This window comes from Neopelma chrysocephalum, unplaced genomic scaffold, assembly GCF_003984885.1.
Source record: "Neopelma chrysocephalum unplaced genomic scaffold, ASM398488v2 Primary Assembly neopelma1_44, whole genome shotgun sequence".
NCBI lineage: Eukaryota > Metazoa > Chordata > Aves > Passeriformes > Pipridae > Neopelma > Neopelma chrysocephalum.
In genome coordinates, this window is record NW_020897703.1 from 8,305,358 (window position 1) to 8,327,130 (window position 21,773).

The window sequence follows — 21,773 nt, forward strand, 5'->3', positions numbered from 1 at the left end:
CCGCCGCCGCCGTGAGGGACAACGCCGACACCTCAGCGCGGGGGCGGGCGGACGGCGGAGCGCGCGCACCTTCCGCGCCCGCCCCCGGCCCCCCGGCCCCGCGCACGCGCGCAAGGGGCCGGGCGGTGCCGCGCGGCCGCCGCTGTCCGATGTGCTGCCGACGGGACCGCCGGGACCGCGCACCGGGATGGGATGGGGCTGGATGGGATGGGGCTGGATGGGATGGGGCGGGGCGCGCCGCGCCCGTCACGGGTCCCGCCGAGAAGCCAGGTGGTGCCGCCCGCCCGCCCGCCCGCGGGGTGACCGCCGCCAGCTTCGCGCACAAGCCGCTCCCGGCCGCTGGGTCCCGCGGGTGCGCCTGGACGGGCTGAACCGGCAGCCAAGAGCGGGTCCGTGACTCCCCGGGCGGGAGCCTGGGGCACCCTCCCCCGCGGCGCGCACAGCTGCGAACAGCCAGGCTTGGGAATTATTTTAAAGAGCTTTAGCGCAGAGTGAAACTACTTTGAAATCCGGTAGCCCTGAGGAAAGTTGGGAGGAGGGTCCGGAGACGCGAAACAGCGGCGGGGTCAGCTTGTTCTTCCGAGAGCAGGGGCAAGGGGGTCGTCTCGCCCCGGGCGGGTCTGCAAGTGGGCCATTTCACAGCTGGCAGTCCCCAGCTGCTGCAGGCAAGGGACCCTTCCTAGAAACAGCTCCTGCTCCAAGCGTTTTGTGGAGCTCCAGGCTCCCCTCTGCTCCCTCCCAACGCCTCCAGCTCATAGCACTGTTAGTTTGCATCCCACTCTCTCACTTCTTCAGTCCCTGTGACCCCACTCATCCCTGCTGACTGCAGCCAACCTGCAATGAAGTGGGTGTGGAGGTGAGAACCAAATGTTACCAAAAAAACTGTGCATATATTGACAAAGAAAATGGACGAGTGTACAATAAAGAAAGAGAAGGACTGCAGTGAGGTGCCTAGTCAGATTGTGATCTGGTGTAAATCTGCTCTGGCCTGCTGTGTTCAGCAGCAGACAGCATGGACCATGAACACAAGGATTAGTGCATTTTTGTGCAGTGAATAGTACCTCTCATACTTCAGTCCAGCATGCCTGGGGTGAACCAGCAATATGAAGAATAGTTGCAAAGATAAAAATAACTTCAAAGAGATATGAGAAGAGGAATCTGCTGCTTTGTATTCATTCCGTGACTTAAGGAATCAGAAAACCAGAGTTCAGAGACAAGTTTAGATATGGAGTTCTTAGCAAACATTTTGCCCAGCAGACTTCTAATATCCAAGAATAGATATGTTTCATTTTGGTGCAAGTCTTGCTGCTGAGGAAATAAAGATGTTTCTCCTTTTTTTTTTTTTCTGGATATTGCTTTTTATTTGTCAGCTTATTCTTTCTAATCTGAGTGTATACCACATGGATTTCCAGAAAGATAGGAATTTTCTCTGTTTCGCATAATTTTCTCTACATTCTGGCCTGAATTAATTACCATTTTTAATTTAGAAAATATAAGCAGATCAAAACTACAGTGCAGACTACTTCATAGCAGTAGTGTTATTCCTTTTTTAAAAAGTTAATTCTGAGTTCTCATGCTGTGCAAATAGATGCTGCTTCTGGAAACTCAAATCTAGGTGTGTGACAGCAGACAAACACATAGAAGGGACAGACCCATGGGATGGGCAGGTGTGAAAAAGAACAGAGAACATCCCTTAGGATTTCTCTTTCAACAGCAGCTCCTGTTTCTTCTCATAAACATATAAACAGATCAAAGGATCTGTTACATCAGTGCAGCTAGATCTAAAATAAATAAATACAATTAAAAAATACTTTAGAGCAAAGAACAAAAGAGTAGAATGACCATGCAGTTAAGAAAAGAAATCCAGAAACTAACTTTCACTACACGTGGAAAAAAAACCCCAGACTAGCAACAATGAATGCTAGAAACATCTGCTCTCTGAAAAAATCAGTTCTTAATTTTGTTGGCCAGATTTTGAGCAGAGGAAATAATGATTGCCTCTTTCTACCAAGGTTGTCTAGGTTAAAGATTTTCTAAAGTTCTTTTAACTCACATACAAGCCTGCAGCAGAAGTAATCACCTGAATAACTGTATAAAGCAGACATGGCTACTCTCTCAGGCCCTGGGCATGTAGCTCAAGCTGTGCCTCATAAACCTGCTACAAACCTTCAGATGGTCATATGCAGTTCACTAAGCATAATCAGCTCAAGATGAAGTACCCCACTAGGAATGACAGCTGCTTTTTGTGTTGTTTTTTTTTCTTTAAACTTGCTTTCAAGTTTGAAAGCCACTATGAAATAATCCCAGATAGATTGCACTGCAGATGTCTGAAAACAAAATACCAGAAGCATGGATTATCATAGCAGCACTAGCATAGTCAGTCACTTTGGTAATAACAGGTGACACCAATTGGGCAGCTCCTGACTGACCTCGGGCGATGAAGGGTACAAATGCCATGGGGAGCAGGCAGCACAAACAGCACAGCAGAAACAGCCATTGCTGAACTCTGCTCTCAAGGAAGGGCAGTAGTCGAGTCTGACTATGATTGATTCATATTACTGTAGCACTAGCAGGCTCAGCCGTAGGCCAGTGACCTGCTGCGCTCTGTGCTGTACAGACACAGGACAAAATTACAGATCTCCGTTAAGAGAAATTTCCTTTTTATTTGCAGTAGCAAATAACCCAGCCAGTGCTGTAAATAACAGAAGAAATCTAAGAGCTCTAGGAGGGGTACCAAGCACACTGCAAGTCTAAAAAGCGGTAATTACATAGGGGACATTTAACAATAGACCCTCATTAGTTGGCACATAAGTAATCCACATAACCTGTAATCTGTGGTAGCCATTCTCTGTTTCTCAACAGGGGGTTAACAGCTAAGACAAAGCTGAACTGAAACTTCATGCCACCCATATTTCTTTACTTTGTATCATATGTAGTGTAAGTATGGATAATTTATACTTACAAGAAAACCTGATAATTGCAATGAACAATGCATTGCATTAGTATAACTTGTTTTCTTAATCATACATGTTTGAATACTCACCGATTCGCCATGTTCAGCTATTCTCAAAGGGTTTCTCAGTCAGCAGAGCGAAAGAGAATATTGCTATTTGAAGGGCTGTTAGAATACTTTTTTTAATTATAAGACCATCTCTTGCTACATATCCCACCACCTAACAATGCAGCAGCAAACCAGTATTTAGCCATAAAAATAAGTACTTTTCATTTATTCTATTTTTTTTAGCTTCTTTAAATACTTTTTAGCAACTGAGGGGGTGTGTGGGGAGGAAGAAGTAAGTGATACAGTAACGTGACAAATGCATAAGACAGGTTCAGGAAACAGAGCATTGACTCTAGATTCTTCAGAAGCAAGCATCACTTTTCAAACTGTAGATCTAACAGAACTGGGTTTCCATTAGTCTTCACTTTTTCATCTTCTTTATTTCAACCTAATACACTTTAGGAGGAAGAGCTTTCTCCTGTTACTTATTTTGTAGTTCAACAGAGCCCTAAACCCAGTTTTCACCTCCATGTACAATAGTGGAACTATGTACAATATTGGGCATAACACTATTTTAAACACAGTAATACTATAAAATAAAATACAGTAAAAATGCCAGTTTTCTTTCAGAACTGTCACTCATTTACCAAGATCTGCATGCACATCATCATTAATAACTGTTCACCAGATGTACTGCCCAAATGAACTCTTTTGCGAGTACTCTATGTTCCACTTCAGGGTAGAATATACACAGTAATTAGGATATACTTGCCAGCCCCCTCCCCTCAACACTGTGAAATGTTAAGGTTGAGGTCAAGTGAAGAAAGTAAGATTATAAAAAGAATATATCTTACTCATGTTCAGCAGGAAAGGAAAGGGAACGCAGCTGGGCTGCTAATAGCAAATGGGTCAGAGGGTTCATTAATTGCAGTTCAAGTTGTATCCAGGTGAAACTCGGCATCAATTCTGACTGCAGGAAAAAATATTTTGAACAAAGCATGACAGACTAATTTCAGAATTAATTCACCGTGTCCTCTTGTATAATTAACTAGGCATTCATAGGCAAAGGATTTTACAAGCTGTTTAGCAGGATTCCTCAGCAGTGTTTAAACAACTGCATATAGGTAATTTCATACAAGATACTGCAGTGAGGGTTTATGCCATCAGTGGAAATATTACGATACTAAAAGCTCCAATTATTCACCATATTGTCCAAATTATTAATGAGAGAGAGAGCAGCAGCAGAAACATGTTGGTCAGTGAGGTTACCTAGAACATGTTTGTCAACTGTTCTGATACAGATATACTTAGCAAGTAAAACATATGCCACCAGCAGGAAAAAAAATGCTGCTCTTCTGATAAGCAAGCACTTTTAACTGTGGCTGTGACAGCAGTCTCCTTCTTGCTAGCTTGTTTCACTTTTGTGAGGTAAAATGTAAAAATAATGTCAGGAAAGTAAGATGGGGTGGCAGGGGAAATCTTACTTAAATATGTACTTTGATTTTTATATCCTTCAAAATTAATACATTGAGTTCATATCCCAAAGACTTGCCACAGCTGATCTAACATTTCCAAGTGGCAGGTTCTAAAAAAACTAGATTGCAGCTATTCCAGAGCACCTTTGGAAAGGGAAGGGAGGATATTGTCACTCATTCTCTGACACACTTGCACAGGGGAGAAGAGGACTGCAAAAGATCTCTGGAGTCATCAAGTGCAGCCCCTAGCTACCACTGGCTATCCATTCTACAGTTCAGTCCATATATTGTATTTAAAAGTAATTGGGGGTTTTGCCCTTCTACTGCCACTGGAAGGCTGTTTCATAAGCTCGTGGTTAGAATCACTAAGTAAATCCTCCTACTTCCCAGCCTAAATTTATTCATGCCCAACAGAAACCCATTTGTTCTCGTGCCAACGCTAGCACTAATAGCTTGTTCCCCCTGTTGGTAAAAATGACCAGGCTCCCAGTGCTTACAGCATCTAAGCCCAAGTGATAGGTGAAAATTTCATGAGACTGAAGTTGAAAACATCTCTCAGCACAGAGAGGCCCCAAAGAGTAAAGGCTGCATTAGCTTGAGAAGCAGAAGGAATATAGCCATGGCAGTACAATGCATGTTTGAGCTATTAAACCTCCTTGGGAAAAGGAGCTTACTGTCTATAGCTACTACTACATGGAAGATGGTTCACTGGGCACGGACATGCAGAATTTAAAGCTGTTATAGTTTCTTTTCTAATGTTCACCGAAAAATAAATATCTTTTTCCTTCAATAATAGGCAGGTGTTGAGGTGCTGCTCAGGTACACAGTCTTGTCTTCTATACAGACCTGAATTCAGCAGAGACACCTGTCCTGATGCTGGTGTCATCACTGCTGTCATCCTACGCTATAAAAGGTAGGTAAAAATGCTGAGAAGCAGCAATGTTCATCAGATGGGGAAAATCCTGGTGTTTCTATAAAATGCAGCTCTACGAAACAGGGGGAAAAAAACCCTAGAAACTGTTATATCCAATTAGGCATCCTGCCTTTTCTTCACAGACAAATTTGGACCAGTTTCCCTGCTTCTTTCCTAATTAGGCATAGAGATGAATCAGACATGAAACATGCTATCTTGAAAGATTCCTATTTGAGGTTGTATCTAGGCTTTGGCACTGATTCCTCAGAAAGCCTAAAACATTTAATCATAGTTTCTCTGGAGAGATGGCCTGAACCTTTAAGAAAAATCAGTGCAAAGTATTATCAAACTGTTGCACTGACGTCCTAGGGTGTCCCCAACACATTTGAGCTATAAAATACATTTTTTCTCACATAAACAACTTGCAGTGTTGGACATGGTTCACAGATTGGTGTGTTATGATCCCCACACCAAATACCTGCTAAACTAATATCCTTACACATTTTATATACAACCAAAGAAAGTCCTCTTTTACCTTTTTCTCACCAATCAGTCTGGATCTATGGATTCCCAAATTTTAAAGAGGTGAGTCACAGATTTGGTCATTCTCATGATTCATCTGCCAAAGAGAGCATCTGGTAACATCAATATCGACGTCAACATCAACATTCCATCAAAATTATGCACAGATCCTAGTGAATGTTTTGCCTAACTTCTTCTGTTAGTTCCTTGAGCAGATTCTTGCTTCCTAAGGAAGATCAAGTAAATTTTCAGTCTCCCAAAGTACAGAAAATCACAGTCCAACCATATTTTACTGAATTACTAGACTCAAGCTGCCAGTGCTATAATGCAGCAGGTACTTCAGGGGTTTGCTGCTTCTGCTTTATCATTTTTGTACAAACGCAAATAAGACCCAAACAATCTTTTCCAAATGTAGCATGAACCCCTCAGGCTTCTTGTTAATTTTCTGGACAAAAATCTCAGCCACGAATCTTTAGAGCACAAAAAAAAACCCCAAGTCCTCGCAAGCATGGAAGTGGATACTCTTCTCACACACACAGGAGCCACACAGCCTGACCACGGGGACTGTCCACATCCCATGAAGGATGTGAAATTATGTCCTCTATCCGCTGTTTCCATTTTTCCTCTCACCCACATGAACTCACACTTAGTCACCCTTCAAAGATCTTATTATTTCTTTATAAGCATATGTTCCCCGTGATTTTCTGGAATTGCTTATCCCACTAGTTAACCATAAGTTTAAACACACATTATTATTTGTTGTTACTATGGAAATGCAGCATGATTGAAAAAGTGCTGGTTTTCCCATACTCCTCTCTGCCAAGAACAGGTTTGTTATTCAAAACTCATAGTTCAAAATCAACTTTTTCTGTTATTACTTACAAAATTGCTTCTTATGAGGAAATAATCAATTTGCTTTTCTCTCTTAATTCCATCCATACCTTATGGCTAAGAAATGCTCCAACATTAATCACTTTTCAATTTCTCATCTCTTCATCCTGTTTTTCACGTGTGGGCACCAGAAGCCCCATAAATAAAGAAGGAGGTCACTTCCTTTCTCAAGGTCGTTGCCTTGAGAAGCCAAAGGCTTCGATGCATAACGATGCCAAAACTACTTCTTGCTGCAGATGAGCAAGAGGGGCATGGCACTGTTGTCTGTGTGCACACAAGTGCCAGCTACTGCTCAAAGTGAGATGTCTCCAAAAGCAGTTCATACCTCCAATGAAGGTTTAGTTGCACCATCTACAATATCACAGTTAAAGAATTTCACGTAAATATGAAGAAAACCATAGGAGTGCATTAACTTGTAGCAGAAAATATTTGCTTAAAGCAAGCAACTCCAGAAAATTAGCTGCTCCTACTTGTAGCTGAAAGGGACCAGTTTGGTGATAATCAAAGCATTACAAGCATCAAGTGCCTGAGCAAGAACAAAAAAAAAAAACAACAAAAAAAAACATCAAAAAAAAACCCAAAACAAAACAACAAAAAAAACCACCACCAAAAATCTCACTGCTGACTTAATTGCATTTCAGACTAAAACGTATTCTCATATCAAATGCATACACAAAAATTGGATCATAGGGCTGCAAATTAAAGTATTTACTCACAGAAACTTGAATTATTCCTAATTTTTATTACTGTTCTCATGTGCTGATACCTCATGTGGAGCTTGGATTGCAAAATAATTTCTTAAATAAATAAACAAATATGCTTCAACTGGCAGAGCTTGATGGATTGAAGCATTAAACAGCAGGAAACATGCCCAAAGGTACAAAGCAGACTAACTGCACAGTCCAAAGGACAATCTGACCTCTGCCAACCAAAGGTAATTCAAGGCCTTTCCCACTGGAGAGTGCTTTTCTGCCTCTTTTTATTAAACATTATTTTAGCCCCATCTCTCCAACATAGTTGCATAATCCTTGAAACTTCCATTTACCAAAGAGACCCTGCTGAACACAAAATGCCCCTTTTTCCTCACTCTGCTTATAGATAAATTGACTTTTCTTTCAGAAGAGAAAACTACTTCTAAATAGTCTTTGCCATCCATTCATTTGATGACTGTTTAAGCAACACAAAAATATTTCACAACATTATACCACCTACAAACATTAAGATGGAAATAACAATAGCTGAAAGGATAGGAACAAGGAGCGACACTGTAATAAAAAAAAATTTTAAAAATTCTTAGAACAAAAACAGTGTAATCAGAATTATATTATCTCTTTTGTATTATTTTGCTAAGTAAAAACCACAAGAAATCTGTACAATTCTATCTCTGGTTCAGGAAGTTTGGCCACTCAACTGTACAGTTCACAACGTCATCCTGTTTTATGATAGCTAAAGAATGACCCTATTTTCTTGAGCCTAATTGTTTTAAACTCGACATTCTCAATCTACACTGCAGCAACAACTAGATCAGTGTTACTTCCTAGGACCTGCACCTCTCTGGTTTTCAAGTGTATTTAATAATTTCTAGTGCAAGAGAAGTCCTTACAGATGTGGGCATATGGTAAGAGCCCTCAGTCTTGGCTTAGATAAGCATACTAATAGGCTTCTAGTGACATTTAAATGCGGGTTTCTGGAACCCTTTTTGGTCCCAGACGTATGTGTAAAGGCAACAAGTTGAAGAGCCAAAACTAGAATCTGTACTGGAAGCACTAATATGCTTATCCAGTTGCTTATCCAGTCAGGGTAGAAAATGTTATTTGGCTGATATGAGCTGTCATGAAGCTGAACTGAGAGCTCAAATTTAAAATATTCATCATCATCCTAGCAATCTTCCCCTCCCCTCCTCTCCAAGAGAGCAATGAAGAAACAGTCTCACATTTTCAGATGTGACTTTTACTGAGGGAACATCTTTTGTTGCCAAGCCTGAGTCATCCCTACAGACTCATTTCTCGAAGAAGCGTGCACATAGAACTGACAGCTGATCACAAGCCATCTCCAACTTCCCTAAAATCTTATAGGTTTTAAAGCAACCTAGTAAAATTAAGACACAGTAACCTTTCCTTTATAATGGCAAACATTAATAAAATTCTCTGTTGCTATAGTTATGAAGAGGGAAGACTTTTTTATTCATAAAACTAGGTCACTGAGGAAATAACGTGCTCACACAGCAGGGGAACGCTATCCAAGTGTGCAGATAGTATATTTCCCAGTTTGTTACTGCAGCTTGGAACGCCACATTTGCCTCTCAGCTGCTCCCACCGCAGTCCTGGCACTGCACCTTGCAGGGCCCCCAGCAGCACTGACACAGGTCAGGAGCAATGGACCTGAGAGCTTAACCCAGTATGGTTGTGAGCAGAAATGAGACCTAGTGACAAGTGAAAAGAGTCAGCACAGAAGCTTTAGCAGCTGGTATGTTTAGAGTATTAAGATAGCAAATAGCAGGTAGTAACAACTTTAACTCCTAAAAAGCACAGATATTGGGTAAATAACAATCTTCCTTTGGGATTTCTTTTTGGCTAATGCCACCATACCAGCCAGAACAGGTCAATATTGCCCATGTAACCTGTGGGCAGGGAGATTGTCCCAGATGGCTTACTGCCACAGAGCAACTCCAGATGCTGGGTTGTCATGTGGCATCCACCTTCTGGGGACAGGCTTGGGCAGGGATGGGGGGGCTTGTTTGGTGAGACTCAGCTTGGCAGAATAAGTTCCTGGGTAAAAGACTCCGAGGATACACAGGGAAAAGTGCTTAAGCATCACACCCAAGACCTGCAGGGTTTGGATGTGAAGGCCTTTGCTGGAAATACAAAGACAAGGAGGCCCTCAGATGACTGGCTCCCTCCCAACAGCCTGGAAGGCTCCCCACCACATGCTCACAGGTAGGTATGTGGGTCAGGCACTCAGCTCCTTCTCTGGCCCGCTGCCATCTCTACTTTGGAGGAAATCTCACTGCCAGTGAAGATGCTAGTCAGCTTCTCTCTGCATTTTTCCAATCCTTGCTGCCAGCCAGATCAGGAAGGAGCAGCCCCACAGCAGACTCGCTGTTGCAGCCAGGTCACCTTTCATGCTCACTGCTGTGCTGAGTGGTGGGGCAGGGGCAGAGAAGGGCTCAGTAGCTGTAGCAATTGGGTAAGGGCAGCCAGGCCTCAGCAGGTGCTACGGTGAGTGCTGTATCCTTTTGTCTTTCCCACTCCTTGGCTTCCTGTCACGTCGCTGTTGGAGTTGAGGCAGCTGCAAACAAGACTTCGGGTCAGCACTAGGGGTGTCTTCCCTATTTGAACAGCTCTGGGGACAGGAGCTCTCTGGGTTGCTTTCACAGTGGAGTGTCTCAGGTTTCATTGAGTGATTTTCCAGCATCAGGCAAGTGGTGTTTTTCCTGGTCTCTTTCTGGCTCCTCTGCTTCAATGTTTCATTGTCAATTCAATGGAACTGAAATAATGAGACAAGAAGTGCCAAATGCTCATCTGGTAACCCTCCTACCACGTTCACAGGTCTCAGATGGTTGTGTCAGGAGGAGATAGAGATATCCTTTGCTGCCTCCCCTGAAAACTGACTGTTTTGATGGAAGCAGTCGTAATCTCTTCCCACTTATCCCGCCAAACCCAAGCTCCACTCAGCATGAATCCTTGGTATGATCTGCATTAGGCCCACAGCAAGGCCTGTTACTTTTCCAATTGATATTTGAAGATAGTAGAGATTTCTTACCTTTTTTTTTTTTTACAGTAAAGATGTCCTCAAGGAATTTACACAGAGATCTTTCCATTACCTTCTCCAGCAGACATTTCTGCCCCAATAGGAAAAGCGGCTGAATATCTAGAAGGCTCTTTGCTCCAGGCACAATTAGCATTCCTTGTGCCAAGAGGGAAAGGATTAGACTCTCCCCAACCATCTGCCGAATATGCCTTGCCAATGTCACAAGAGCATTTTGCTATATAAACAGCACAAAGCACATATCCATACACAATTTTGAAATTTAGTAATTTTCCATTGAAAATAAAATATGGTTTTGCATCATGCAAAAAGAAAAAGCAGAAATGCAACACAGCATAGTAAGACACAGAGAGTGATGCTACTGAATCTTAAATTTTAACTTTGAGCACACCGACACCAGTAGTTAAAAATGGCCAAGTAGTGCAAGTTCTCAGAGATTTCACAAATCACCTTCATGACATCCATACTCATTCAGCAAATAGTTTCGTGATTAACCTGCTGAATAGGAAAATTGGAACAGGCTTGTGAAATATAAAACAGAGACTTCCAAATTTAGTTGGAAAAAGTAATGCTGTAGGGCTTGGTGAAAGAGAGGCCCATGTTCTCTGAACTCTCATTGTTACACCATCCTTCACCAAAATATTTTAAGTTACAACAACAGATAAACTGTACTCTGCAGAAAGGTAATTTCATTTTTTGGTAGATTTTGATATATTCTTGCATTTTGTTTCATGCCAGTCTGGAGCAAAATAGACTTAGGTTTTTTTCAGTTGCCTACCAAAGAGGATGGAGCTACAGCTTTGGAAGAGCCTATGTCTCCTGTTCAGAAGCTGAGCTGCTCAGGATCTGGCAGATATCATTACAGAGACTTCTCCACACCTGATCCTACTCCACTAGCTCAGGATTTGGAATTGCTGGATAGCAGGTACATTGGTATCCTCCACGTAAATCATGGAGAGCTTGGGAGAAAGGACTTCCAAATATTCAGTCGACAGTAATCCACTAGCTATACCCCTACATGTGGATCTTCCTCCTGTCAAGTCTTCAAGCAAAACAGGATCTCAGTGCTTCTCTACCTGCCACCCCTAATGCAAGTAATAGAAGAAGCAGAAGAGAGAGATGACATACAGCCTCTGCCAACCTATGTCCTGTGTCAAGGCACTAAATACTTATCGTTAAATTAAGACTTAAACACCAGCTTCCCCCTTGCTTCACAGAATCAATCATAGAATCATAGAATCAGCCAGGTTGGAAGGGACCTCTGAGATCATCAAGTGGATCATCATGATCCACTACCACCATGGTTACTAGACCATGGCACTAAGTGCCACATCCAGTCTCATCTTAAAAACCTCCAGGGACGGAGAATCCACCACTTCTCTGGGCAGTCAATTCCAATGCCTGATTACCCTCTCTGTAAAGAATTTCTTCCTAATATCTAACCTAAATCTCCCCTGGCACAGCTTAAGACCATGCCCTCTTGTCTTACTGATAGTTGCCTGGGAGAAGAGACCAACAGCCACCTGGCTACAACCTCCCGTCAGGTAGTTGTAGAGAGTGTTGAGGTCTCCCCTGAGCCTCCTCTTCTCCAGGCTGAACAACCCCGGCTCCCTCAGCCTCTCCTCATAGGACTTGTGGTCCAGTCCCTTCACCAGCCTCGTTGCTCTTCTCTGGACCTGCTCCAGCACCTCAATATCCTTCCTGAACTGAGGGGCCCAGAACTGGACACAGCACTCCAGGTGTGGCCTCACCAGCACTGAGTACAGGGGAAGAATCACTTCCCTGGTCCTGCTGGCCACATTGTTCCTGATACAGGCCAGGATGCCCTTGGCGTTCTTGGCCACCTGGGCACACTGTTGACTCATGTTCAGCTTCCTGTCAATCCAAACTCCCAGGACCCTTTCTGCCTGGCTGCTCTCCAGCCACTCTGTCCCCAGCCTGTAGCGCTGCAGGGGGTTGTTGTGGCCAAAGTGCAGGACCCGGCACTCGGCCTTGTTGAACCTCATCCCGTTGGAATCAGCCCAACTCTCCAGCCTGTTCAGGTCCCTCTGCATAGCCCTCCTGCCTTCCAGCTGATCGACACTCCCCCCTAACTTAGTGTCATCTGCAAATTTGCTGATGGTGGACTCAATCCCCTCATCTAAATCACCAGTAAAGATATTAAACAGAACTGGGCCCAACACTGATCCCTGGGGGACACCAATATTCACAGCCTACTATCTGTATCCTGAAATATGATAAAAACTTACAAAGACCTGCTAAGCAGCTTCAACATCCACTGATTTCAGAAGCAGAATATCAAATACACTGTAAGGACCAAACCTGGATGGAATTTTATGCCTAAAAAGAATTTTTTCTATCTCTAATTTTCGTAAGTCCTTTAAAATCTGTACAACAGCTCTGTTAAGCTTCATGAGCCTTGTCACAAGTACAAGGCTTCACATTGGCACATTTTAAAAATAACCAGTGAGTAAGATCCTGTTCTCATTTCTATAAAAACTCCCCTACTGATGATAAAAACTGGTTAATAATTTAACAAAGTAATCTGAGTGTTCTAAAAGTGGCACAGAGCCGTTTATATTTAAAAGAAAATGTTTAGTTACAGGAGATTAATCTGTGAGAGAGGTCTATTATTTAATAAAGAAAATCCTTCCAATACCATTTGCATAGACTACTATCATCACCAATCGATGGGTAACTATTGGCTCTGCTGAGAAAAGGCTGGCTACTTACAAACTGAAGTATTACCCACAAGAGGTTAGTGTAGTTCAACCTACGTAAACCAGATCTAAACTCCACGACTTTATCCAGGCCCCTACAAAGTAGTAATAAAAGTCAAGTCCTTTTATTGATCAAAAAATCAGAACAAATTGGAGGGTTTGTTATCTTTTGTGGATTCTGGAAGGTTGCTTATCTCCACATGATCAAGGATCTCCATTTATGTTGAATGCCATTTTTATTAATATTCATTTCAGGTTACCTAGGGCCTGATCCTCATAAATATCTAGCAAATACTTGGACCAGCATCCAGACCATTTAAACCTCTAACATTAGTCAGCCTGCATCTTGATTTGAAACTGAAGAAGGTCCAAGCTAGTGAACATGTTTAAAATGTTCCTCTTAAGTATTTTACCTCATTTTTCCAGTCTGGAAAAAATAAATATGCCTTTTCCTTATTTGGTTAGTGCATCTCCACATCCTTCATGATTCATCTTACAGGTAAAGGTATAAAAATATTTTAAAATGTTTTACAACTGATACCTATATTCCTAAATTGTAATAGTTTAATGGAGGGGGAGGGGTTGTTTTGTTTAATATATTATTTTTTATTATTTAGACAAGTTTAAATTTTATAGCCAAATCTATGAATATGGAATACTAAGCTTCCGTATAGCTGAAAGTGAAGACTGAAAGAAAAACTACAGTTCCAAGGCATTTTCTAATTTGGTTTATAAATAGATGGCTTTGACACACCACTCACAAAAACAAAGCTATAGTTAGCTTGCCTGAGGCAGCTGCACAGCTGGGAGAATGTACACTGGCAGCCTTGCTGTGCAGTCGCCTGTGTTGTGACACATGCTATCAAAACACCGGTGAAGAACACTGGAAGAATTAGCATTTTGGCTCAAGGCAGAATGATAGGAAGTGGCCTTTGATTTTACACTATCCAGCATGTAAGCCATTGAAGAAAAGCAAGTTAAATAGATTCTTAATTGGAAGCAGCAGGTAAGAAACTGTAGCATGACTGACCTTCCTGTGTTAGGCAGGTGGACTCATGTCGAAATTACTGTTTGGTGTAGTGGTAAAGCTTTTTCACTATTGATAACCGTGTATCAAAAAAATTTATATATTTAAGTAAAATGAACAGATATTCTTGGGGTATGAATAGTGCAGTGGTACATGCTGTCTGGGACCTGATCCAGGCTCATTTCTGACACTGAAGGTTTTTGTGTTGACACCAACTGATTTCAGCCCAAACACGCGGATGAATATTCTGTTATACCTGCAGCACTCTGGCTCTGAATCAGCACAAAATGCTACAGATTTCAGTTGCAGCCCAGAAGTAGGTCCCCTTGAACTGATAGAAGCTTGCTGATGACAGAAGCTAGCTCTTAGATGATTTGGGCTCTAACTTGTTGGATTCATGTCCTATTGCCCTCCCTTGACTGGAACAGACATAGCGACACTGAAGTTTATTTTGTATGTATTAAATTCACTTATTCAAACTGCAAAATCAGGATCTACATCCAAACTTTCCAAAATCTCAGTTATTTCAACAAAATTTGTTTCAAATCTCTTTCGATTAGATACTTCCTAGCTGACAAATAAGCTCATTGTACAATATTTGTACAATGCACAAATATGAATGGATAAAACCTTGATATCACACAGTGAATGCCATAAAGACCTTTCTTATATACATATGCACCATATGCAACAATTTTTTTTAACCAAGTATGTTTCCAGACCCTTACTACTTCTTCTAACATTAATTTTCAGTGTAGTAGACATATGCATTTTCCAATTGCAAGAGAAAAATCCTATGTGCCTTAAGTGACATAATAACAAAAGACCGAAAAAGAGTAAGCATCCTCCCATGCACTGCTTATAAAATGGTCTCTTGACATCTCAGATGCTACGTGACCTTCACTTACATCAAGTGCATTAAGTTTAAATATTTACTTTAAATAAAAATACAAACCACCACAATCTTTCCTCACTGAAGCATCCACACTTAGCATACAAATACCTTTGGAATTCATCATTTAGAAAGAAAATTTTTTTCCTTGAAAGTATAAACCTGAGACTGTGATATAAGTGATATTCCTCTTCACTTCTAAGTTTTAGAAACATGAAAATGAAAATTAAAAACAAGTCAACTTGTGCTTGAATTTCACTACTCAGTCCTTTTAAGTCCACTGATAGCCTGAGCATTTTGACTATCAAGACATTGCTAAAAGCACAAAAAAGCTCTTTAAAACAGTGCTGAAGAAAGAGAAAGGAGAAAAAGCTTAAATACTTCACATAAAATTTCAGAGTGAGTTCCAAACTCATGTCTTCCCCACTGCTTCAGTTGTAATTAAAGAATTTGGAAAGGTTAGTACAAACTGATGACAGTGGAGGTCAGATTTGCAAGTCACCATTTGGCAATTGTAAATTCTTTCCCCATAAATACTTAGGAGAAATTAGTATATTTACAAAGGAAAAATACAGCACTCATCCTATCTAAGAGGGACTAGGAGAAAGAACTTAGACCAATGGCAGAGACACACCACAGTATTCAATCAGAAAGTGAAACCAAAATGCCCTCTTAAAGATTTATCTAAGCATAAAAAGAGGGACAAACAATGCAAGCTCACACACCAGGTATGTTTGTAACTTCATCTCTCTGATACGAATCTATCAAGGTTTTTTCATAGCAAATTTAGGAGAGAGTGCAACAGCAAAATGTGCTAATCTAATGTTACTGTTTTAGTTGTTCAACAAATTTTTTTAATCTAAATATCTGTATCTTACAGAGTAGAAAGAGAGATAGTGATAAAGTATAAAAATACTACTTGATGCAGTCTGGGTCTTTGCACAATGCCACTAGCCTGCTTGGGAGAAAGCAATGGCAGCACAAGTCAGCAAAAGAGGGCTCTTTTAACTCCTGTTCCTTCAGCCCTTCTCATCAAAAGCTATTTAATGTAATATCAGCAGTGGGAAACCAAACACAAACTCCTTATGATCACAGGCAAGAAATACGATACAAAAGAAAGAAGCAAAACAATAAAAAATCATAGTGTAAACAAGCCCAAAAGAAATAAGCCACAGCAAGTTACCCTGAATACCATGTTTGTAAAATATTTATCAAACCAAATTAACACTAAGCCAAGTAGAACAAAATATTCATCTCAGTGTAAACTAATACAGAAGTCTCAATCAACAGCAAATGGAGCTAAAAGCAAACAGGAAAAAAAACATTGAAAGAATATACACAAGGACTGTTTAGACTTGTAACAAATTTATAATTGTAGCGCACAAACATGAAGGTTTAGATTTGCAGTCAGCAAACGCATAGAACTTGAAATATTCAAAAGAGAACAAAAAATCTAGTGGGGAAAAAGATAAAACCAACAAAAAAACGAAAAACCCGACTCCTGCAGGATAAAAAGAAGGATCAAGCCTTAGAAAGTTGGTTTAGGGGATTCATTTTGCTACAGAAGCCAGGTAAACCTCAGGAAAACCAAAGGTCCTCATTGACACAGGTGTTTGTCACAGCCACCTTCACCTTTATGAGCTGGGCTCCTCATTTGAAGAAAATCTCCCCCGACACAGCTGGGCAAGGATTTCAGTGCCAGCTATTCTCCCCAGCCACTGTGGATCGTGCCAGCACACCAGGAGACACACAGCACAAGCAGCAGCCCAGCTGCCAGCCAGCGAACAGACATGCAGGGCATGGTAGAAGGACAAGAGGTACTGAGCACAGACTGAAATACAGGAAACTCTGTTTAAACAGAGAGATAAAAACCTTTTTAACTGTGAGGGAGTGGGTGGTGAGATGCTGGAACAGGTTTACCAGAGAGGAACGTCCATGATGCTCAAAATCCCCCGGGATATGGCCCTGAGCAGCCTGCTCCAGCTGAGTCTGCTGTGAGCAGAGGACTGGAGCAGATGGTCACCAGAGGTGCCTGCCAACCTCAGACCTTACTGTGGTTCTGCAAGCTTAGAGATGGTGGGAACACAAGACTTACCAAAATGTAAGCCAGATTTTTGTTGTTTCCCCCCACACAAGAGAATGTGAGTGTCTTACAGGAAAAACTGGTTGAAAATGGTTTCAACTATTTTTTTTTTTGTAAATTAAAAATATTTGTTTTCCAACCTACTGTAGAGCTAAATGAAATAAAGGAAACGAGGAGTTGACCCACTGGCTGCACTAGGGAGCTTGAGAAGGATGGAGTAAGCAATAAACAAGACCAAAGGACTAGGGACAGACAGGAATGCTTGGCTCCACTTCACAGCTTCCACGAAAAGGCAGATATAGTTATGAAGGCATATGCAATAACTACAGAATTACATAAAACTATATCCATGGTACAGCCAAATGACACTCATCACACCCTACTCTGAGAAATAAAGATGGAGAACTCTGCATTGCAGACAAATTCTTATTTTAAAATGGAGGAGTGTGAGGGAGGAAAATAGAAATATGCTAAGCACTGAAAAAGTGAAGTCTCTGTATAACTGAAAATAAAAATATGTAAAATACTATTTCATTAGTGTTCTCTTTTAAGCTCTAAAAAGAAAAAATATTGTGCTTATCAATGACGCAAATACACGTATATTCACAAAAATACACATGTATCAATGTATTTCAAAAATACATTGAACGCTAATGTCTAAAATAAGAATACAGAAGATAATTCTTGGTAATATTCAACACTTAAGTGTTCTTTACATCCACAGAAAGTGCTGTATGAACAGTCACTAATTGTGGTAGGTGAAAATATGCTGACTTTGACTCCAACATTATCCTGACTTCAGATTCAATCAGAACTACCATGTCTTGCCAATAACTCAGGAAATGACAATTTGCTGACCGGAAAATTAAAGCATTATAGGCATTTAGAAATCAACAAAATATCTGCCACCAAAAAGCTAACATGTTTATTTTTAATTGTATGCAGATGGAGTCTAATGCCAATAAAATGAAAAGGACAAGTGTTTTTGTCATCATTTGGGCAGCTGATTGATTACTCATCATTAGATCTGAATTTTAACAGAGCGCCTTTTGGTGTACGGAAAAATCTGCTAGTAGCCATGTCCTGCCTTAAAACTTTTCTCTTTAGCCTTGAAAAAGCAGCACGTGCGCAATCTTTGTTATAATCCCCTCTTAGCAGTGGCTGACAGGACATGAGCAGCAGTAAAGAGAGCGTTATCCATGCATTAAGCAAATAAAAGTAACATACCAGAAGAAAGCATAATGGAATCTGAGCTGAATCACTACAGGAAGTGGACGGATTTTGACAATGAAGGTTTAGACAAAACAGAGATAAACACATTAAAGAAAGAATGAAAACTGAATGTTCATTTGCGTAGTTCCAACCTAAAATATACATTTAAGTCTTATGCCTCACTTCTACCTCCCTCTTCATCTTAAAACTTCAGTGTAATAAAAAGCAAGTCATGCAAATGCATTGCATCCACAAGGGATGCAACGTGTATGCCAAGGACTCTGCCTTCAGCTTTGCTGCTGAATTCTTACAGCAGTCTCCAGGCTAGCACAGTATCTAAGTTCTCTACGTGAGCTAGCAAGGGTGCATTTCGATTCTGCAACTTGTTTGTACAATATTAATCATAACTAAGCAAGCTATAACCAACACTGTCAGATGCACCAGTGCCAACAGTAACAGTATGACACAGCAAATGAGAGGCTGACCAGCTTTAATACATTGAAGTACCTTTATATTTGAGGATGTGTGATATTTAAAAACCTTTTTATGAACGCTAGCATTTGGGAAGACTGGTTTTTCAGTTTTCCTTAAGGGCAGAACACTGACAAAGAATGAGCCTAGGTTTAGAATTGCTGATGCAAACTGCAATAATATATTTCATCCAAAATGCTTCTTCACTGCTAGAAAATAATTATGACTTCCAGAACCACAGAAACATAATAATAATAACACTAATTATTCCAATGAATCCAAAGTGAACTAAAACTATGCTATTAATTTCATCATAAGTCCCAAATATGCCAATTTGGACTGGATCTCCACTGTACACTCTATAAGCATATTGTTAATCACTTATATTTCCCATGAAAGATGCAATCACCTGACTTAAAATTTGGTTACAGTATCATGTTTGAAACTCCAGGTTCAGATGGTTGAACAATTATGTCTTTAATTAATCATTATTTGATAGCACAGTAATAACTTAATTCAGCCAACTACATAATACATAGCAATCTTCAAGTATGGATTGAAAACTGCAAAGCATGCCCTGAAATTTTATGGCTTATTAAATCCTCAGGAAGCCACATGGCTGTGCCCTTCAGCCATTTATTGATCCAGACTGACACATCTGTGTGCATCGCTCCTGCAACATACCACGCTGGTTTAAACAGGCACTATTACAGCAAATTAAACAGCAAAGGACCACTAAATTTACAGAACAAGGTATTCTACTGTTCAAGGTATTCTAATATTCTATCTACCAGGTATTCTTAAAAGTATTGTTCCACACAGTTTTGAAGACAGTTCTGCGTGCATTAAATTGGTCTGTGATTACGGAGATGCCAAACCATTCTGCATAAAGTAGAAAGCTGCTTAACATTATGATCCTTCCAGTCACTGCCCTCATTTAATAAGCGCACATTCTGAAAAAAAACTGTTATGGAGTGAACTCTACAAGGATCTGGCTTGCCACGCAGTTGGGGCTTCTTGGTTTCATGCTGCCAAAATGAAGTTAGACACTTCAAATGTACCTGGTGCTTTTTCAATGCCATCCTAGGGTGTCATTGCTTCAGCTGGCACAGAATAGTATGAATTTTGGCTTCACTGAAGTTGACAAAAAACTTCACTGAGTCAAGCTATCATACAGTTGTGAACAGCTGTTTAAATTATGACTGTCTACCTTCACAGTAGTAGCTTATTCCATAGCATTCTCTAGAGTTCTTTCCACAACAAATTATGGCAAATAGCTCCAAGTTAAATTTCACTTCAAGAATAAAGAAACTACAAAAATGCATATTCAGTCTTTATTTTATTAAAACAAGATTTGTTCTGCTGAAGGAATGAATGAATTCATAACTGCAAAACAAACAAACAAGGAACAAAACCTTTGTTTCTGGGCATGCTCAGAGCTATGCTATTACAAATTTTTCTGAAAAACATTATCAGCAATGCTGTAATTCATAGCAGATAAATCATTAAAGGCAAAAATTCTGGGATTTTAGTTACATTAGTGAGACACATTTTACTTTTCCTATCTGTCCCCAAAACACCAATAGTTGAAACACTTCTCTTTCCAGTATGAATTCAGATACTCTGCTCTCAGGCAGAGCTGACCCTAAGGGACAAAGAAAGGAAGACCACTAAAGACATCAAGAATCATCATGCTCCTTCCTGTCTCCCACTATTCAGTGAAGTAAAGCAGACTCCTGAGCACAGGAGCACAGGTATCAGCCTGCCCTCTACACTTCAGATCAGGATACCATCCTCTTCTGTTTACCTGTCACTGATTTACTTCCAAAGAGAACACATTGTCCTGTAATTTAGCTCTTTACAATATTAAAAAATCCAAATACATGACTGAGAAAAAAATTGGAAACAATAAACCTGAAACTAAATGAGCAGAAGATACAAAGAAAGAACATCCAGCAACAGCACTGGGCAAGTTTGTAATATCGCTGTATCCTTACAAACTCACAATGAGTCAAATGACCGCAGACAGCAGGGACAGAGAAGCAGATAACAAATTACAGCATCAAGCAAAAGTATTGCAAAATACATTACCAATAACAAGAATATGAAAACCACAAAAACACATAATCTCATTTGGGCACAAATTTTGCATGAAACTTAAACACAACTTCAGATTAAGTTATAGTCTCGTTATAAACAGAAATGCCTCATTTTATCCGAGTCCCAGAGAGGAGTACTTTCATAATACAATTACAACAACACTGGATTCAAACTTGTCAGAAAGAACAAGAATGCAAAAAATCCTATCAGAAAATAAACTGAAGAACTGCTTGGTGCAAGTGTCAGACATTTGAAGTTTTGCGGGCTTGCTATTCTATGTTTGGTTAGCACCTAGCACAGTATGACTCTGGCTCACACGGTTCACAATACTAGTGAATAATAAAAATCTAGCTGCTTAGAATAAGATTGTTTTAAAAGGCTGAATGAGTACTTTGTGTGGAGAGAGAATTTTTAAAAAACATGAAATGTATTAAAAACAAAAAAACCTATGAACTTGCAGGTCAAAATTGCATATGCATTGAAGAAGAAATTAACATTTTTCTCAACTACTGTAAAATATCCTGGTTCTAATTGCTGTCAATTAGAATCAAAAAGCATGACTTTATTCCTCTTTAATCCAGTTACTTTTCTTTCTTCTCTATATTAACACATGCAAACATACTGACAAAACATCTTTGTCCACTAACATTAAAAAAAGAAAAACGAACCAAACAAAAATCAAAACAAAAAATCTCACC